The following is a 21,063-nucleotide window of genomic DNA, read 5'->3' on the forward strand; positions in this document are numbered from 1 at the left end:
CAAATAAGAGGCTTTACCTATTGGCTGCGAGTTGACTTCCATGAGACTCTCATCTACAAATTTTGTTTGGACGGTCCCAAAGAGTTGGAAAGGAGTATACTTAATGATCGCCCAAATGGAATAAAATTGACATCAGAATATTAATTTTGTTGGTTTGTGCCTTTCATCTTGTTCCCCAGACTTTGTTTCCTCTGATGATTATCATCACACATTGGCATGCTAGCTCTCTCTGGCGTCATTGTCAAGTAACATGTTCTCCAATATACGTGCAGCCATCAATCTCTCTGCACAGTTTGATCCCCGGTGGTTGTCATTCTGTTGCCTTGATCCAGCATGCCACTGATTAATAGAAAAATAGATTTACGGATTTCAGAGATGTTAATAGATATCAAAAATTAGTATAGAATATTCAGCTTGAGCACTAATTGTCATCTACACGCTCTGTTCCGAATTATAAGGACGTATGTTCTGAATTATAAGAAGTTCTGGTTTTTTTGTGAATCATATGTATATAGACACGTTTTACTGTGTCTGCTCACTCATTTTAGTCCGTATTTTGTCCATATTGAAATATCCAAAACATGAGAACAACGCATCGACCTGTTGGCATGCAGTGTGAGAGCATACGCTGCCCACCCCGGGTCCGAATCTTAGGATTGACGGGTGCTCACAGTTGTTTATCATATAAAAGAATGTCAGCACATGGCTAGTTCTAGCCAGTCTTATTTTTGCAAAAATGCAAAACATCTTATAATTTGGAACGGAGGTAGTACATCTTAAAATTTGTTTTCGAATGCCTGAGTTTGAACAAAGATTTAACACCCCACATCAACACATGTGTTTTAAGACTCTAATAACTTTGGTTGCATATATAACATTTATATGCCCACGCTGCTAGCTGTAGTAGTCTAAACAAAGTCCCCAAAAGGGTTTTCAGCACGTAGTGGCTGAAACAAAAAAGGAAAACTGGAGCTGATAGTTTGTTCGAAAAATGGCATGCCATCAGATCAAGAGATATTTGTTTCTCTTAAGAATTTGCACTCGTCCCATTCAAAATTAACTGAACAATATATCACATGAATAAAAATAATAAACTATAGAACGAAAAATTTCCTGAAAATACAAGACTGGAAAACGTGATAGGCCAGTCTAATATGTCTGATGACTATAGATTCTTCAAGGATGTTTGTTAGCCCTATGCTACAACACCAAGAAGAATTATGTTCACCAAATCACAAATTAAATGCTTATATAAGTGGGGACTTATATCATTTCCACTCCTAAGGAGTCACAAATCACTAAGGTATGTTTAAATTACAATCGCATACTTGAACTTGAAACGGAAAGATAAAAGTTGTGGAGCTGTTAAGTGTAGCCATCAAGGTTGCGGCCACATCACTACTCGCCCCTCGGCACCGGTGACAAGGTAACTAACGCGGAACAAAATCATAATATTTGGCCCACAAACTAAAAATCGGATGTACTTCTTCTTCTCTACATAAAATGGCTATTACCATGATTAGAAAAAACAATAAATGAAATATTTTGAGTAATATCGCACTGAAATTTCCTTTTGTTGTATTTGTATCACCCACATACCAAGTTCCCTCTCTCTGTATCACTCTAATAAACATATAACATCACCACCAAATGCAATATCCAGCAAAACAAGCAACATAAACCTCTTCTCAATCTCGTTAGAAAAATCTCCATCATCTCTTCCATGGCTCCATGTTTCATGAAACAGAGAACACATTCTCAATCTCTCTCACTTCCTATCAGCAACATGTAAAATGGCAGCCGTCTCTTATTAATTCCTCTCACTCCCGCTAAGCAATTAGCAGCAAGCAGAAACATCACGTCTCTCCCAAGCAGCTGAGGCAAGTAACAAAGGCGTCTTCTGCTCTCCCCAACACTTCTTCCTCCCTTACCCGCGACCTCTCATCAACTTCTCTCACTTGCTCCTAGGAATTAGCAGGAAGTAGAAGCACCATGCCTCTCCCAAGCAGAGGCAGTAAGCAGTGATGATTTTGCAAGCAACATGGAGGAAGAATGAAAGAAAAATTCCACTATGGCAATTGTATTTGTTATATATATATATATATATATATATATATATATATATATAGAGCAAGACTATTCTCGAACCCCCTTAAGAGTGGTTCTAGAATAGCTATTCTAGAACCCCTCTACCCGAACCGACCAATCCAAAAAAAAAATCGCCCGAACCCACACCCGAGCGACCGCCCCGTTTCCACCTCTCTTCCTCGGTGAACTCCCTCCCGAAGCGCTCCCACCTCGATCAACACCCTGCCCCCACCCATCCCGGCCACCGGCGGCGCCCCTCCCCTTTCTCCTTCTTCTCCACCGGCGGCCGCGCCCCACCCCTCCCCTTCCTCCTCCTTATCCACCGGCGACCGCGCCCCGCCACTCCCCTTCCTCCTCCTTCTCCCCCGGCGGCCGCGTCCCGCCCCTCCCCTTCCTCCTCCTTCTCCACCGGCAGCCGCGCCCCTCCCCTCCCCTTCCTCCTCCTCCACCGGAGGCCGCGCCCCTCCCCTTCCCCTTCCTCCTCCTTCCACATCGGCGGCAGCGCCTCTCCCCTCCCTCCCCCTTCTCCACCGGCCGTCGCCTGCCCCGCCCAGTTCCCTCCAGCGCGGCAACCCTACCACCTTCCCTTCCAACGCGCCGCCCCCACTCCCTCCCCCTCCGTTGAGCCGGTGGGAACCCACTCACCTCCTGCTTCCATCTGCCGTGTGCTCTCCATCCACATGCAATGCCGGCCACGGAACTCGGCAGCGCATGGCACTCTCCCTGCATCCACGGGTCCGGCGGTGGCCCTCCCTGGAAGTTGACTCGCGCGGCTCCCGCGAGTCCACCGCTTGGCCGCCCCGGAAGTTCACCGCGCAAAGATGAACCACCTGCACATGGATGCCGCTCTCTGTTGACCAACAACTAGAAAGAGGTCGTCAAGGGAATCTGCTCGAACTTCCTCTGTAGGTAACTCCGTTCTCATCACAATACCCATTCTTTTGTGTTTCATAGATAGCTAACACTTATTGATGAATCAATTTGTTAAATAAAATTCCTGAGACATGATCAGAGATGAAAAGGATTTAAAAATGATTGATTATGAGATGCAATTATAGTTTGCTGGAAAATTGATGGATGAAATATGTGTGCAGGTGACAATCATTTATAATGGTTGCTTAGAAGTTCCATATTTCTGTTTCTGAATTCGCAAGTCCCCAGCTCCAAGCAGGCATTGAGCTGTTCTCTTGGCTATTTTGAGCAGTTTGATTAGCTCCAAAAGGGTGTTCATTTAATTGTTTTAGTCGGTTATTCATTCAATTTTGACAGTGGACATGCTTATTTACCAAAAGTTCAATTCTATTGTCGCCAAAGTTCATTTCATACCGTGTTTGCTGAAAGAAATGTTTATGATGTTCTTTGGTTTTCGGAGTTGGATATCAGCAGCTTGCAGTGTAGCAAGTTCACTTATATGTTCGTTTCATGTGCATTGTGTTAGAAAGATAGAGTTCACATTGCAAAAGATAGCAGTTCCGTGCATAGAATTTAAAAGTTCGCTTTGATATGTTAGAAAGTTAAATTTTTTTTACAAACGAAGTTCACCTATCTTTCTCTGTGAGTTCACGTTGTCATTGTTTGACTATGTAAATGATCAGTTTCTTGTTACTAGGAGTTTTTTCCTGTTTTGAATCTCGCACCAACTGTTTGTTCATCTCGTGTTATCTAACTAGCTAGCTCTCGGCTCCGATCGGAAGGACCAAAAATAGGTGAGTTCAGTTTTCCACCGGCCACGAGTTCCCCAAAATCTCTCTCTTTATAAGTTCAGTTCTCCAATTCGTGAAAGTTCACTTCTTGAATACGTGAAGTTGACACCTCCCTGGTATTTAAGTTCAGACTATTCATGTTAGATGGATTATTCGTGAAGTTTATTTCTAATATTGGAGGCTGTGGGATGGATTAGTCCTTTATATTATGCACTCGGGAGAAGTACACTTGTTGATGCGTTCAAATGAAAAATTAGTGAAATCTGGGAACATATTATAGTCATGTATGCGTTGTTGATGTGTGACCAATAAGATAAATTAAGAAGTTCACTTTATTAACCTGGCGAGTTCACTTTTATATTTTAGCGAGTTTGTTGAGTTTGGGGCTGGAACTTGAATATTTTATATGGTCTAACTTCTCCCCTCCTTGACTTCCACGTGATAGTTAACAATCATCTCGGTGTGTTTTGTATTTGTTCCACTGTGGTTCAGTTTGATGTTGGGATTTTGTACACAATTTCTGTGAATATTTGTCTATCTGAAAGTTCAGTTTCATATTACCAGTAAGTTCATCTTTTTCGAGTAAACGGATTTTAGGTAGAAACAATTTGACCTCACTTTCAAAAGGAGTACAATTTATCGTGAAAAGGATAGTACACTTGTCAAGCTATAGCTGTTCGTTTGCTGAAAAGCTGAAGGCCACTTCATAAAAACTTGCTTTTATGCCTAAAATGAAGAACTATATTTTCTAGAATAATTTCCAGAGGAATATCTCTGTTGACACTCCTAATTTACAAAAAGTAGACTGCGCAAGTCCAATTTGTTTGTCTGTGCAAGTTCATCTCCTTTATTTGTTGAGGAGTTCATGTTTACCTTCGTCCGTTCGTAGTCGTTAGCATGACGAGTCGCTTTGTTATACACATTCTTAACATGGCAGGTCCGTTAAGAGATGAAATACATATATTTGTTGTTAAGAGTTGCTGAGAGAAATATTTAATAGAAGTTCATTTCTCTCTATCGACTGATTCATTTTCATATTTTCAGGAGTTCATTTCATTGAAATAAATATTTAATAGACCTTGTGTTGTTAAAATGTGCATTATGTTGATTTGAACTTTTCTCACTTCTCTAAACTTTGTTCTCTGCATCTCAGGGATGAGCGTCATGGTGGTGCCGGCAGTAGAAGATGGCAACAAGACTAGGGCACGGTGGAGTACAGGCATAAAGAAAAAGGTAGTTCACTTCACCACTGGACTGCAGTTGAGCACCGAACGGGTGTCTTTTGCATCGAACCCCTATCACTCCGAACTTTAGATTTTAGGGTAATCTCTTCTTCTCTCGAAGTTCACTTTGTTCTCTTCTGGAAATCCAGTTCAGTGTTCTCTGTATTTGCGGTGTGAAAAAGCAATGCGCAAAAAGCACTACAAGGATTTGCCCATGATTGCGTCATGTAGGAAGTTCATGTTATATGAAATCTGTTATTATGTAGGATGCCTAGAAAAACACTTGCTGGCAAGTATGACTATGTCATGCATGAGCTTTACAAGGTTTCAGAATTTCAGAAATTTTAAAAGCATGGAGATATTTTACAAGTTCAGAAATTTTAAAAGCCGAAGCCCAGTTCATCTAATGCTAGGAGTTTGTCTTTTATTTTTCAGGAAGATCACTTCATCATGCATGTCTCACAGTAACGCAAGATGAGCGGGTAGAGGTTGGTGTGCAGTTCAGACATAAAAGTAGTGCAGTTCAGACATGGGAGCAAGCCGGTTCAATGTGCAGCCACGCCTCTCCGGGTTTGTGCTGGCCACGATTCTTCTTTTTACATGTTTTTTCATTTTCTCGCGATAAACTACCCAACCACTTATCTGATATTCTTCCTTGACGCTTCAGAACATTTTCATAGCTCGATCCACTTCTAGGATGTATACTATGTGTGAAGAGAGTTCAGTTGGTAATGCGTGGAAGTTCACTTATTCTGGCTGCAAAGATCACTTCAACGCTGCATCAATGAATTATATTTTAACACTAGAAGTTTGTTATTTTTATAGGGGTAGCATGGGGTAAGTTCGCTTCCGTTGTCCCCTGTTTCACTTTTATTTCTTCTTAAACGAGTGCGTCCACAACTCCTAGTCCGGCCTCTGTCTCTCTTAATCTATTTCCATGGTGGCAAGGCTCGGCTCGGGCTATAATTTCACTTCATGTTTGCATTGATTGTGTTGCTGGTTGATTTTAGAATTGCTGGTGAGGTTGTAATGCTTCGAACTACTCGCTGGTGTTGTACTATATTTCTTAACTCGTTGCCTTGTGTGAATTTTCACATAAAGATTGTTTGCTATCTTTGTATTTGAGCAAACGTTATCTTTAATAGAAGTTTATATAGTTCAAGCAAAAAAGGAGTAAATATTTGTAATGAATGCTGAAGTATTAGGCAAAAAAAGTATGCTAGTACTAGGAACAATACACTTCAACGGTGCAGTATTCTGATTTTTTTTGCTTAGTTCTCTTAAACTGCAAGTTATTAATTGTTGAAAAGGTACACTCTTTTCTTGCGAAGTGCAGTTTGTTGGCCGTGGAAGTTCATTTCTTTATTGTGAAAACGCAGATTATTTTTAGATACTACTACTAGTACAGGTGTTCATATTGTAGAATCTAGTTGTGCTCTCTCCTTTGAATACTGATCTTTTTTCTGATTTGTTTGTAAGATAGCTTCAGCATTTTGTGATCAACTATGTTCTTTCATTAAAATTAAAATATTTCGAGTTTTTATTCACCTAATTCTATTATTTGATGCCAGGTACTTGAGAAGCCCACTCGCATCGTCCGAGCTTCACATGCATATACAGACAAGGACTCCCCGATCACCACCAACCTAACGAGGCAATGTTGCGAGAGGACGAGGACATAAACGTGTTGCTAGCCCTACGCTACTTCTTGAAGGTGGATGCGGCTTAGCGTGGCGTTGTCAAGCCCAAATGTCGCGCCACGGTGGCGTCCGTTGCAGGAGCATCGCCAGGACGGGCACGGCGCAGGCTGAGTGAAGCTCACTGATACTAATTTGTGGAGTTAACTTCTCTATTTGTGAATTTATTGTGTCCTGATACTTCAATTTAGACTATTCCCACAAGATGGATATTTATTTGGGTCTACTAGATGGATTGTTTGCGAAGTTCGCTTCTGATATTTGCGCTGATGGGTGGATGACTTATGTATATTAATTATGTGTGAAGTTCACTGTTATGCATCTAGGGGAGCAGTACATTTCTTTGTGAGGAAGATGTTCGATCACGTATGAAAACGTTTATTTCTACGGTAGGAAGTTGTGCATTGAGTGAGCATGTAGTGAGCAGGTGCCAGTTCATGTGGTTTTGAATTGCTACTTGGCTATGCATGATTGGGATTTCCAGTTTACAAATTTTGCTTATTAGCATATTGGTGTGTTTCTGCAATTGTTGAGCAGTACGAATTGTTCTATTAAATTGTGTAAAATGTGCTGCAGTACACATGCTATGCATTCACTTATCATTGTCAGTACACCATTCACTTGTCTTTCTTAGTACACCTGGGCTTGTGTGTTGGCAAAAAGAAAAACGTGTATACATCTTTGATGCAAAGACCACTCGTTTGGCTTTGGCATTAAACAAATAAATTATATTTTTTTATAGGGAAGTTCGCTCTTTAGACGTCACCACTGTAAAATAATAACAACCTCCAAAATAGAAAAGGGAAACAAAACAACCAAAAACTCCATAGAATGGGCTTTTCATCAAAGTATAGTGAACTACATACAGTTTCTAGTTTATTGTTCCAGATTGCAACAGTTAACTAGTTCAACATTGGGAAACAAGCTAGAAATTTATATTTTGTTAATATTAACTTTGAACATGGGGGAAGTTCATCATGAACATACCGGAACTTTGCTTTTGTCAAACTTCACTTTGTACCGGTGCAAAGGTTCACTTTGAACATGTAGGAAGTACATTTTGAGCATGCCTAAAACTTTTATACCGCGACCGGAAGTTCACTAACATATATCGAGAAGTTCACTTCTATATTAGAGCAGCTCATGTACTCTATTTTGCTGGGCGGAAATCATATGCGTAGAAATCATTCGTACAACCTCTTATTGCTCAAATCAATCGTCACCACGTACAATTAGGACTAATATAACTCTATTAATACCTCAACACACTGCGAGGCCACACCTAATCAATTTGGATGAGCCAATTTAAAAAGTTCTTGTGTCGTCGTTATCTCCGCTTTTGCGTATATCTGAAATTAAACTTAAACTATTTATAATTTGGACAAAATTTCAACATGAAAAAGGTGCGCCTAATGAATATCTGTTCAACAAACTTTTATTTGAAACATTCAGTGAACCGATTCAGAAATAAATCCCAAAAACAATAGAAAAAACGAGAAATTCGGAAAGCAGAATCACGTATTTTCAAATCTGCTCTTAAAATGTAAGTAATTTGGAGAAATGTTCTACATGAAAAAGTTGCGCCTAGTCAACAGCTTTCCAACGGCATATCATACGCATCAATCGGATAAACCGTTTGAAAATTAAGCCCCCCAAACTGCAAGAATACAGAGAAATCCGCGAAAACGTTGTTTTGTATATTTAAAATTAGTTTTTATAAATACAGAATTTGGAAAAACAATGACCACGAGAAAGTTGCGAAATTTACATACGAATCCAACGGTATATTATACGCATCATTCCGATAAGTGGTTTGAAAATCAACATTAAAATACTGTCCATACAAACATGCAAATTTGGTATTCCGTCGAGAAGTTCACTAGGAAACACCAGGAAGTTCACACCTTACAACGTTGTGGTCCATCTGGAATTTCAGATGCAGATAAAGGGGAGTTCAGATCGGTGTCCAGAGAAGTTCTGATGCGACGGAAGTTCGCTATATTTTCTGAAGTTCACTTCAAACTGATGGAAGTTCGCGAATTTTTTTAGAAGTTCACTTGCCCCCATCGGGGAGTTCACTTACCTCTGTACGGAAATTCACTCCCCGTATAGAAGTTCATATTTGAAATGGAAGTTCACACCTTACAACGCTGAGGTCCGTTTGGAAGTTCAGATGCAGGATAAAGGGGAGTTTAGATCTGTGTCCAGAGAAGTTCAGATGCGACGGAAGTTCGCTATATTTTCTGAAGTTCACTTCAAACTAGACTAAAGTTTCGCAAGTTACCCCTGTACAATATTGAAGTCCGTCGGGAAGTTCAGATTCAGGGGAGAAGAAGTTCACATCCACGAAAGTTCGCTATATTTTATTTGCATCATTTCAATAAATGGTTTGAAAACTTCGACAAAAACAATATGGAACTTTTACACTGTGATCGGAGGTTCACTAATATGTTCGGAGAAGTTCACACCTATTTACAAGGCAGTGCAGAAAAAATCCCAAAAGACAGTGCAAAAAATTAAGAAGTTCGGATAACAGATTAATGTAGTTTCAAATCTGCTCTTAAACCATACGTAATTTGGAAAACCACTGAACATAAAAAAGTTGCGCAATTTGCATACCTTTCTAACGGTATATCATATGCATCAATCGGACAAACGATTTAAAAATTGGACTAAACAAACTGCACGGAAATGCAGAAATCCGCGAAAATATAGTTTTGTATATTTGAAATTACTTTCAAACCGTAAATAATTTGGTAAAGTGTACAAAACAAAAAAAATTCGCATTTTCCACACGTTTCTGACAGTATATCATACACGTGAATCCAACTTACGGTTTGGAAACAACACCCCAAAACAGTACGGAATTGGAGAAGTTCGCAAGAACAGATTTGAGTATTTGTAAAACTGCTCTTAAACCGAATTTTTTTTGGGAAAACAATATGAACAAAAAACATGCGCATTTTTCATACCTTTTAGACGGTATATCGCATGCATGAATCCGACAAACTGTTCGGAAATGACAGCCAAAATACTATACGAAAACTTTGAATTCCGCGAAATAGAGTTTAGTATATTTGAAATTACTTTTATACCGTTACGAATTTGGGAAAAGTTTCTGAACGAAAAAGTTGCGAAATTTCCATAGCTTTCAAACGGTATATCATATGCATCATTCCGATAAATACTTAGAATATCAGCCTCAAAATATTGTCCGCCAAAACATGGAATTTCAGTGTTCCGTCAAGAAGTTCACATGCAAAAAAGCGGGAAGTTCAGAAAGGGTTCGAGAATAGCTATTCTCGAACCGGTTATATAGGTAAATTAACTGGTGCTCCTAGGTGCCTGGGCACCATACGTAGATACGCGTATTTTTGCTTTCTAGTACACATACCTGAGGGTATACATACCTAAGTTACACATACCTAAGGTATACATACCTAAGATATGCATACTCAAGTGATACATACCTAAGATATTGCATACCTAAGGTGTACGTACACTGATACGTGTATATATATGTTAGGTATGTGTAACTTGCATGTGTGTATGTTAAGTATGTAAATGTTAGGTATGTGTAACTTGTATGTGTATATGTTAGGTATGTAAACCTTAGGTATGTGTAATTTAGACACGTACACTCCAGGTATGTACGAAATACACGTTGGGTGCCCATGCTCCTAGGTGCCCCATCTGAGCTTCTATATATATACATACATACATACATATACATATGCTCCAGGCACTTGAACCTTCTTGCATCACAACGAGACAGATAGAAGCATTACTAAGAGCAATAACGCGATAAACTAATCTAATTTCTATTACTCATAGTTGTGCCAAATAATATGCTGCTATGTGCAAATCAGTAGCCTCTCCATCCCTTCCCATTTCTCTAGTTCCATTTCTGTGTAGTCTTTTTTTTCTCATAGAAGGGTTTTCTCCCTAAGATCTGTTGATAGTGATGTACATGTATTCTTTTGTCTAGCCCAGACCAAAATATATAAATTCCAAGATTCATATATGTTCCTATTTTGCGCAAGTAAGATCATTGACCTCTGGAACAGACTAAATTAGCTGCTTGCCTGTACATGTCATCTGCAATAGATCAAACTGGGTCATACCTGAGTACGGCTGCACCATCTGCAAAACTTCACTATGGCCTACAGTCAGGTCAAGATTCAAAGTTCTAGTACTAAACTTGGTTCTTTATGCAGCCAAAACAGAGGCAAGAGGTTTGTAGATAGGAGCACACACTAACACATTGATTCAGTGCAAAGAGGCCAATACTCTATAAAAACATTCGGATTAGCCATGTCTAATCAGTGGGTACTAAAAGTCACTAACTGTTATGCCAAAGCATAGGTCAATGCAATGCCACACTATGAAACATTGAGGGGCAATTCTCTAGTTTTGTTGAAAATGGTCGTGGTCTTAGTCAGCTTATGAAGATAATCACCACTGCCTAAATTTTCCCACCAAGCTAGGTGAATGCAGTGTGAGATGGTCCTGGTAGTCAAGTTGTACCTCAATATGAGCTTGTCCCACTCATGGAGCCCTTGTTTTTTGAGATTGTCCACAGTGCAGCTGGGCAGGAAGGTCTCGAAGCCGGCCTCCCTTGCCTCGTACAACATCACGCCTCTCCGATCTCCACGATTTCCCGCTGGTCGAATAATTCAAACCTGCCATTTCCAAAAGGAACAACAAACACGCATGAGCATTATATCAGGCCACAAATAAAAAAAATGATGTGGAAGGAATTGAGGGTCTGGCTCATCCGTGCCCCTATCAATGGTGGGCGTAGCAGGGGTTTGGAGAGCAGCCTATCGTCGACGTTGAACACCGACGCGTCAGGGGTGGCGGCACGGGCGTAAGTGGAGGCCTCATGTGCGACAAGCTCCATGCCAGAGCGCTAGACACCCACGCGTCGGCTGTGCCGTCCCCAGCGCACACATCGGCAGCGGCGCGAGCATAGAAGCGGGCTTAGCGCGACAAGATCCAAGTCGGAGCGACATGCAGGGCCGACTGAAATCAGAGGCGGTGGATTGTGGCGGCGGCAATTTGCGAAGAGAGAGAGAGAGGGAGAGGATGCAGACCTAGTCGAGATGGACAGGATCGAGCGAGTCCAGCGACCATGGGAGGTGATGAATGTCCCTGTCTAGCGCCGCTGCACGCCGTCGCAGTTCCGCTGCTGTCGACTCCAGCATGGGAGGTGATGAATGTCCCTGTCTAGCGCTGATGTACGCCATCGCAATTCCGCTGCTGTCGACTCCCCAATCTCCAGCACGTCGCCGCCCCCCGCCTGTCGCTGGAGAGGGAGAAGTGGGTCTAGGTAGGGCGGTGAGTGTTGTGGTGGACTCGTGTGTGGTAAATCTGAGATACGCAGCAGGATTTGGAAGGAGATGAAGCAAAAACGAAACCAACTCATGCGATTGCCGACCGATGCCATCCTACCAAACCAACGACGCAGCGAAGACAAAACCTCTCACGTATGCCCTTGCAGGTGGGCCCACGATCAACCACAGGGCCTCAGAACCTTGGGAGTTTAGAGCTCCACGTCCCCTAAACCGTCCCCCAAATGGCGCCGGATCGAGCGTTTGGGGGACGTGTTTTGTTCATGCCGCATTTGGGGGACGTCGCTCCCCAGTCGCGTCCCCCAAACAAAATTTCGGAAATTTAAAACTTGAACGAGATTCGATTAAATTCGTCCAAACTTGCTATATATTACATAGATTCGAACAAAATTCGATTAAATTTAAACTAAACCTAATCTAGAAGTACTTGCTGCGGCCGGAGGTGTCGTAGTACTGGTAGAAGTTATACATGTTGTCGGTGACGACCTCCTGCTTGACGTGCTCGTCGGGCTCGTCGATGGGCTCGTCCTTCACCAGGCCGCTTGGTCCTGTCTCGCCGTCGTCGGTGAGGTCCACTAGCGGCTTGCCGGTGTCGCGGACGGACATGGCGATCGCCGCCGAGAGGTCGCCCCTCTACGCAGGGGCGGAGCTCTTGAGACTTGTGCATCAGGGTCCAAAATTTCCCTTGCGTGTACATGTGAGCTAAATGATTGTGGTGCATCAGGTTAGGCATGAAACAGTACACCAGGGAGGCATAAATTCAGCTGGCAAAGGTTGCAAGCTTGAAGATGCATCAGGGAATATTTCCTCTAGCTCCGCCCCTGTCTCTACTCGTCCTTGTCGTTCAGCGATGCCAAGCACGCCGAGCGCAGCCCTGGGCAGTCCTCGGGGTCGTTGCTGCTGGCGATGAGCCGCTGCCGCCGCTCGTACTCCGCCAGCTGCGCCGCCTTCGCCGCTTCCTCGTCGTCCTGCACCTCCTTCACCTCCGGCTTCGGGATGAGGAGGGCGTCGTCGCCGCGCCTTTGCTGCTGCCGGTGACGTGGGCATTACCCTTCGGGTAACCGATGTTGCCCTATCCTGTATTTCCTAGTTGGAGGCCCATGAAAGCAATTGGAGGCAAGGCGGCCCAACCGGATGGCACACCAGAAGATTTCTTGGCAAGCAAGGCAAATAAGTAGCCGAACAAGGAAAGATTAGATCTAAAATTACTGTAAACCTAGTCGTACTCGGTTGGACCTCTTGAGACCTGGCCTCCTATATAAAGGCCAGGAGAGGGGCTACCGACGGACACAATCAATCTTAGCAATCTTACCCACCAAAAGCTTAGAGCTAGGTCACCATAGCACTTAGCCATCTCGGCGAGATCTCAGCCGAACTATTCGGCACCCCATTGTAACCCAATATCTTCATAATCAAGAACGAGACGAGGCGGGACGTAAGGGTTTTACCTCATCGAGGGCCCCGAACCTGGGTAAATCGCTCTCCCCGCTTGTCTGTGAACCGATGTCTCGTGTCAGCTTGCAGGATTCCATCAACCCTAAGCCCCAATCGGAGGGCATTGCCGAGGAGTACCCTCGACAATTGGCGCCGTCTGTGGGAAACCTTTCGGCACAAGATCGGTCATCGGTAGATCCAGTCATGTCACCAACAACTTCATCAACACCGTCATCGCCAAACCTGGGAAGCCCGATTCGATTCGGTTCCTACGAATTCACCCCGCACAGCGATTCTTCCCGCTCAACCTTCTCAGATCTACAAGGAAACATGGAGATGACCTTCGGCAGCGTCCACTACAACGTCAACGCGGAAGGAATCGCCCGCTTCCGGATCGACGAGTCCGAGCGCGTCATCGTCACTCGACCTTTCGGCTGGTCTGACAGGCTCGACGAGTTCACCCGCGCCCTCGACTCCCCGTTCGGCGTCTTCCATGTCGGTAGGATCCGACGATCCCACATCTTCGGAGTTAACTTCGTACTACTACTTGAACTGCGACACCAGGCACGGGCTAGGGTCGAGTGACACGCCGTTCATCTGCAATGCCCAGTATTCATCGGGAGAGGACAGTATCGACAGCATCGTCCAAGGAACCACCCGAAGAACGGCACACCATCAGGTTTATGTCGCCAATAACACGGGAAACACAAGGCACAGAGGAGACGGAGATCACACCCCTCGTTCCAGTAGACGAGCAAGTTTCGAAAACAGCGCCAGCAACCACAACAGCGACTACACCATCGCGGACGAGGAGTGGGCAGCAGCCAAGGCAGTAGTACTCAACAACACACCGCTCCCTGCAGGAACCTTGGTTGGAACCCTCAATGCCTATCGCTCTATACTAGAGAAAAACCGGGAGCACCTATCGAAAGAGCAAGCCACCCTCGAAAGGCGCCTATCTGCGGCAGACCGATCCAGCGAGCGGCGAAGAGGCTCGCAAGGGAGCGCCTCTCGAAATACTCAAGGGGCAGGCAAGCACCGGTCGAGGCTATCCAGGCTTTCGGAAGATGACGCCAGAGAAATCACGTCGAACCTGACCAAGTCCTTTATGACTACGGACACCGCAGGCATGCCACGGCCGAAAACCGTTGCAGGAGCAACTGCCAACCTTGTTGCATACCTCATCAACCAGCGCCACGAAGGATCCATGGCTCAAGCTCATCGAGGCACCTCGGAAAGTCTCGCGATATCGGGAAATAATCTAGTTCCACAAAAGGAAAAGACCACGCTGCAGGTTAGTGGCTCAAAGCATCATGCGAGAGATGCTCGGGATGAAATCACCCAGAGCAGGATCGACAAAGCAAGGCGACGACGCGCCGCTAGGAAGGAGAATGACAGTGATTCGTCGGACGAGGATCAGGAGTACGACGGCGAGCTCAGGGGAGCCGACTGTCTAAGTTACAAAATCCGCGAGGCAATGCCGCCCAAAAAGTTCAAGCCCACTCCCACCGACGCTGCCAAATACGATGGCAGCAGGAGCCAAGATCTTGGATAGACGACTACCTGCAGACTGTGATTCTGCATAAGGGGAACCAGATAGCAGCGATGCAGTGCTTGCAGCTCTACCTCAAAGATTCAGCGCGAGCCTAGCTAAGAGGGCTACCGAAGGGTTCCATTAAATCATGGGACGACTTAGTAGATGCCTTCGTTGCCAATTTCTAAGCAACATACAAGAGACCTGTCGGGATTGAAGAGTTACGGAATTGCCGAGCAAAGCGAAGGAGTCGATGCGCTCATACATCGGGAGATTCACCAAACTCCTAAACACTGCCGAAGATGTATCTGTCGACAGAGCAATCGACGCTTTCAGCGATGGCGTCCGGCGTGAGAGCTACATAGAAGAACTCGGACGCAAAAAGCCAAAAACCATAACCAAGTTAATGGAAATCGCCAACAGCTGGGCTGATGGTGAGGACAACGTGCGAAGGCCACGACAGCGCAGTGACGACGAAGACGATGACCAGCCGAAGCACGACTCGGGTGGCCGAAGGGATCGTCACAAGAGAAGGAAGAACCGCAGCTATGATGACAACAACCTGGTAGCCGCAGGGTACTCTAATCGGCGGGACGATCGATATGACGACAGAAGAGACGATCGACAGGACGGTAATCGGAACAACTCCGGGAACCGTGGCAATTATAAACCGCGGCAGCATAGGACTCCCGAACTGCCCTACGCTGAGCAGATCAACGCCCCCTGTTACCTGCACTCGTATGTCGATTCTAAGGACGGAAAAACGAAGTCGAGTCACCTGCTCAGGGACTGTCGGCAGTTCATTGACATGCACAAACTCATTCAGCAGGCAGGCCAGCAACCGCTACCACCACCACCCCCACCTCCACCGCAGCATCAAGTCCAGCAGGCTCAACCTCATCAACCCAACGAGGCGTTTCCACCACCACGGGGGCAGATGAGCATGATCCATAGGACATGTGTCTCGAGAAGAGAGATGAAGAAGCTCACCCGAGAGATTAACCTGGCAGAAAGCATCATGGCGAACATCCCCGAGTATGTCGAGTGGTCCTCTCAGAACATTACGTTCAGTCGAACAGATCACCCGATGACCATACCAAAACCAGGACACGCTGCCTTAGTAGTCGAGGCACAAATCGGGGGGTTCAAGATGAGCAAAGTTTTCATGGATGGTGGAAGCGGGTTAAACCTGATATTCGTGGACACAATCAAAAGTATGGGGATCACCATGAGGATGCTAGAAGAAACAGACACCTGCTTCCATGGGATCCTTCCAACTGCACCGGGCTACTCTCTTGGCAAAGTTTACCTGAACGTCGTCTTTGGCAAAACCGACAATTTCAGGAAGGAGAAGATCGAGTTTGAAGTAGTGAATTGGGAGTCACAGTATCACGCTATACTCGGGAGACCAGCTTATGCCAAGTTCATGGTTGTGCCGCACTATGCATACCTCAAGCTGAAAATGTCTGGGAACAACGGGACAAACATCACAGTCTATGGAAGTTTTTCACGCTCGGACAATTGTGATCGCGACTTTCAGAGGATTGCTGCGAAGTTTGGGTCACAACAAGAAATCGTCGACCCTCTGCCTAAGTTGACGTTACGAGAAATCAAGGAGGAAAAACATGTCAGGGAAACCAAGAAGAAGCCAGCTGACCTTGCTCTTAAAGCTTCGGCAGCAGAAGCTTCGGCAGCGAAAGTTTCAGCAGCAAAAGGTTCGGCAGTCGATGGCACAGAAGACATAAGAGACAGCAAGACGCTGGCAACCATTGCCCAGACCCCTGGTGAAATCAACAACGCTGCAGCAACCACTAACGTGGTGAAAAAGCCAGAAGATGAGAAGAACCCTTTCCTTGCCTAAGCAATTTATTAGCGTTTAATTTTTTCCCTTTATATAAATAGGGCCTTCCTTTTTTCGCCCTCTAGTCTTGTTGTGGGTATACTTTATGGGTATATCAACGGCATGGCCTAGATCCGGCAAGCCCGGGTGGCCCATAGATGGTGGTGAGGCGTGTGGCCCATCGGGCGGCCCGAGCTTGTCGTAGATCCTGAAGGATGAAGTCCAGCCCGGGAACAGGAAGTCGGATCTCTACCGACCTACGAAGGAGGCCGGATCCGTGACGGCCCATGAAGTATCCGGATCCAGCACGTACTTGGAGGAAGGCGGATCCTTGACGTACACGGCAAGACATTGTACCGTAGTTAGGCAACTTGTATTCCGGCTAGGACTCTCCATGTAAACCCTAGATCCGCGCGCCTTTATAAGCCGGATCCCGGGAGCCCTAGAGGCACGACCACAACTCATTGTAACAACGCGAAAGCGCCCGGATAATTCCGGACAAGCAGCGAGTAGGCCCTGTCATCGTGCGGGTGTTCCGAAGCTGGGTAACTCGCGTACCACCGTCCCGTGTGCACTCGCCCTATGGCCCCTACTTCTTCTCCCCTCGTGAGGATCCCTCCTCCGAGGTACCGTCGATCAGGCAACGACGGTTGGCGCCCACCGTGGGGCCTCGCGGCGTCCGGAGGCCGGAACCGGGAGGGTTCCGCCATGGGAAGCTACGACGACACCATCGCCGTGGGGCGTGTCCTTTACGCCGGAAGTCCGCCGATCGTCCCTCCGGATGAGTGTTGGATTCCGGCTAAAACCGACCCCGTCAAGCTCTCCATCGTCCCGGTTGGCGGCATACACATCTTCATCGGGGAAACCGTCGATTCCGACGGAAACCCACTGGTAAGTAGCGCCGACGCGACCGCCGCCGAGCGAGGACGCGGTCGCGAAGATCCGATCCGAGACGCAGGAACTTCCTAGCGAAGATTCCGCCTCGGATCCGAAAAAATCAAAACCCACCCAATCCGCCCCGAGCAGGAAATAACGGTGGAAGACCAATGCAGATCCGCCCGGGTCTCCCGGGTGTTAGAAAAGCAAAGGTGTCACTTCGTGCACTTCTTGGCCCATACCGCCGGAACCGCCCCTCAAGAAGCCGGAGCTGGTCCCGAGCAGGTCGAGGCCCCGGAAAACAACGCTGCTCCGGATCAGCAAGAGGCTGTCGGAGAGAGCGGAACTCCGGCCGAAGAATCGATTTTGGGAAATCTAAGCCAAATTTCCGGAGACACCCAATCCATGGACACTGAAGAGTTCGATCGCAAGGTGAAGGAATATGGATACGGTGATCAGCCTGAAGTTGATTCCGCCCAGCCAAAGCGGTACTTGCAACCGTAGCGGCGCCGGGAGAAAACGGATCGAAGAGGCGGGCACCCAATCCGACCCCCGGCCATCCCACCAGGGATCTCCAATGTCGCGGGAGCGACCCCGTAGGGATTCTTCCTCGGAGAGCCTCCTGTCGCCTGAAGAGATGGTCGCACAAGCAGGCATGGATGCGGTTTATCGCTCGGATATTCTTAACAAACCCATCACTCCCGAAGACGTAGAAGCTTTAGAAGCTAAAAGAGTGGAGCTGCTGGCGACAGCCAAGAAGTTTAAGGACACCGCAGCCGCCATGCTGGAGGAAAGGAAGCACGCCGCAGTTTTTGTGGAAGACTTCATCCAGCGTGAGCAGGAGGTGGACGAAGGACTGGCGAAAGTCAAGGAACTCCGAAAGCATTGGGAGGACAAGATCGTTGAAGCTCATCAGGAGGTCGCAAAGGTACGGCGTGAGTTGATAGCTCCCCGCAAGATCACCTTCGCAACTCCAACGGAGCAGCAGCCGTTCGCAACCCCAAAGGACAATATGACGAAAGCTGCGAGAGATCTTGAAGAAAAGTAACGAGGAGATTGACATCGACTACGTTCGCACGCTCGTCGCTTCGGCGGTCAAACAGCAGAGCAAGGCAGACACTTCGCGCAAGTTGGAATCTAACCTGGAGCATTGCGTCTCCACTGCGCAGAAGGACGCCCACGGCAATCGCCATCGAGATGACGAATCGCGAACCGGATCCTCGAAACGCAGAAGGAAAGCCAGGGAACACCCAAATCCGATCTCCGTACCATCAAAGACGCCACCGTCAGATCCGAGAAAGGGAAAGGATGCAATGTACTCTGGACGAGACAAGTACCGCAACCCCTCTCCTCCGCCTAATGGTTACCCGCGTCCCCCTCGCCGCCGTAGTCCAGCCGGAAACACCAGGCCTCGGGGGCATGGTGGAATTGTTATCCGCGACAACGTGCTGCCCTCAAGAAACGAAACGAGGAGCGCACGCCGGAACCTCGCCGGAATCAGAACAAGGATCGTGAGCCCGAGCCTAGGAGGAGCCGGAATGAGGAGCGCGACCCGGAGCCCCGCCGGAGCCGGAACGACCAGGGCAGCCAGCGCCACGGCGAAGACAGCCACAGAAGCCGGAGCCAGCACCGGGAGGGCCGGGGAGAATCGAAGGCGGAAGCAAGAGGTCGGATCGGCCCCCTCGCAGATCTCCCTCACCACCACCTAGCGGTGGCGGCGGAGGTGGAGGCGGAGGCGGCGGCCGGAGATCTCGCTCTCGCTCACAATCCCCCCGCCACGGCTCGCGCGACGCGCGGGAACGCCTCAACGAATACAAAACCGACTAGATCGGACCGAAGTGCTTTGGCAGGATGATTCGAGAGGAACCAAAGCCAAGGATGAACCTCAAGCTACCCGGAAACCTGAAGCATTATGATGGCACCGAAAGGCCGGATACCTGGATTGAGGATTACTATAATGCAGGTAACCTTTGCCGGAGGAACCCCTAATATCGCCTGCCGCATGCTCCAGTTGTACCTTGTAGGTCCAGCCCGGATCCGGCTCAGCGACCTCGAGAAGAACTCCATCTTTTACTGGTTTGACCCGAAGACCACTTTCGAGAAACACTTCGGGGCACCTACAAAAGACCTGCCACGGCAAGCGACTTACAAGCTTGTATCCGGAAGAAGGGAGAATCCTCAAGAAACTTCCTCACACGATGGTTGGCATGCAGGAACGAGTGCGAAAACGTCGAACACACCACTGCCATGTACGCCTTCATTGGTGGACTGCAGAGAGGAGGATTGCTGAGGCATAAGCTCACTTGTTTGGCTAACACAAATAAACTGACTTTGGATGAGATGATCTCCATTGCCAGCGACCATACTGCCGCCGATGATGACGCAGGCGGTGATATCGCAGCTACAGCAATCCCCCTACACCAACAAAAGAAGAATCGTGATAACGGCAACAACAGCGGCCATAAACGCAAAAACCCTGATGACCAGAAGAGTGGCGGATCCGACATGGTCGCCATGGCGTTCCAACGCGGAGGTTCAGGAGGCGGAAGAGGACGCGGCCGTGGAGGCGGAGCCGGCGGGGGTCGGCAGCATGGCACCGAGGTCACGGCTGGCGGATCCCGCGCCCCGCAAACCTACGAAGAGTATAGAGACATGCCCTGCTCGGCCCACTTGGATCCGGTTACAGGGAAGTCCACTCACACCAACCGCAACTGCAAGTGGGTCAACGATCTAAAGAACGACCCGGAAGCAGGATACAAGCGAGCCCGGAAGCACCGCCCTCGCGGCAAAGGAGGCAAGGGCAAGAACAAGGATAAAGAGGAGGACAGTTCCGAGGCGATGGACGAGGATGATAACTCGCCGGATCCCAAAGCCGGATCCGCAGGTAAATCCAACCCCTTCGAGAAAAAGAGCGTGGGGGCTTACCACACCTTCCTCGGAACCCCAACAGTCCGCGCTACAAAGTCGGCTACCCGGATCCCGAACGCCACGGTTCCGGCTGTGCCGCAGTATGTCGGTGGTCGGAAGTTCCGTGCACATTTGACAGGGGAGGATCATCCCGCCATTGTGCCAAAAGAATACTACGCCTTGGTTGTAAGTCCCCGCATAGACGGGTACGACTTCTCCAAGTGCCTCATGGATGGTGGAGCCAGCTTGAACATCATGTACCTGGAGACTCTGGAGCGGATGAACCTCACCAAGGAACAGCTCAAACACAGCAACACTGAGTTTCACGGAGTGGTTCCGGGTAAGAAGGCAAACTCCCTCGGCAGCATCACACTTCCCGTGGCCTTCGGCGATGTTCACAATTTCCG

The sequence above is a fragment of the Lolium rigidum genome, chromosome 2 (assembly GCF_022539505.1).
Source record: "Lolium rigidum isolate FL_2022 chromosome 2, APGP_CSIRO_Lrig_0.1, whole genome shotgun sequence".
In the NCBI taxonomy this organism is placed as follows: domain Eukaryota; kingdom Viridiplantae; phylum Streptophyta; class Magnoliopsida; order Poales; family Poaceae; genus Lolium; species Lolium rigidum.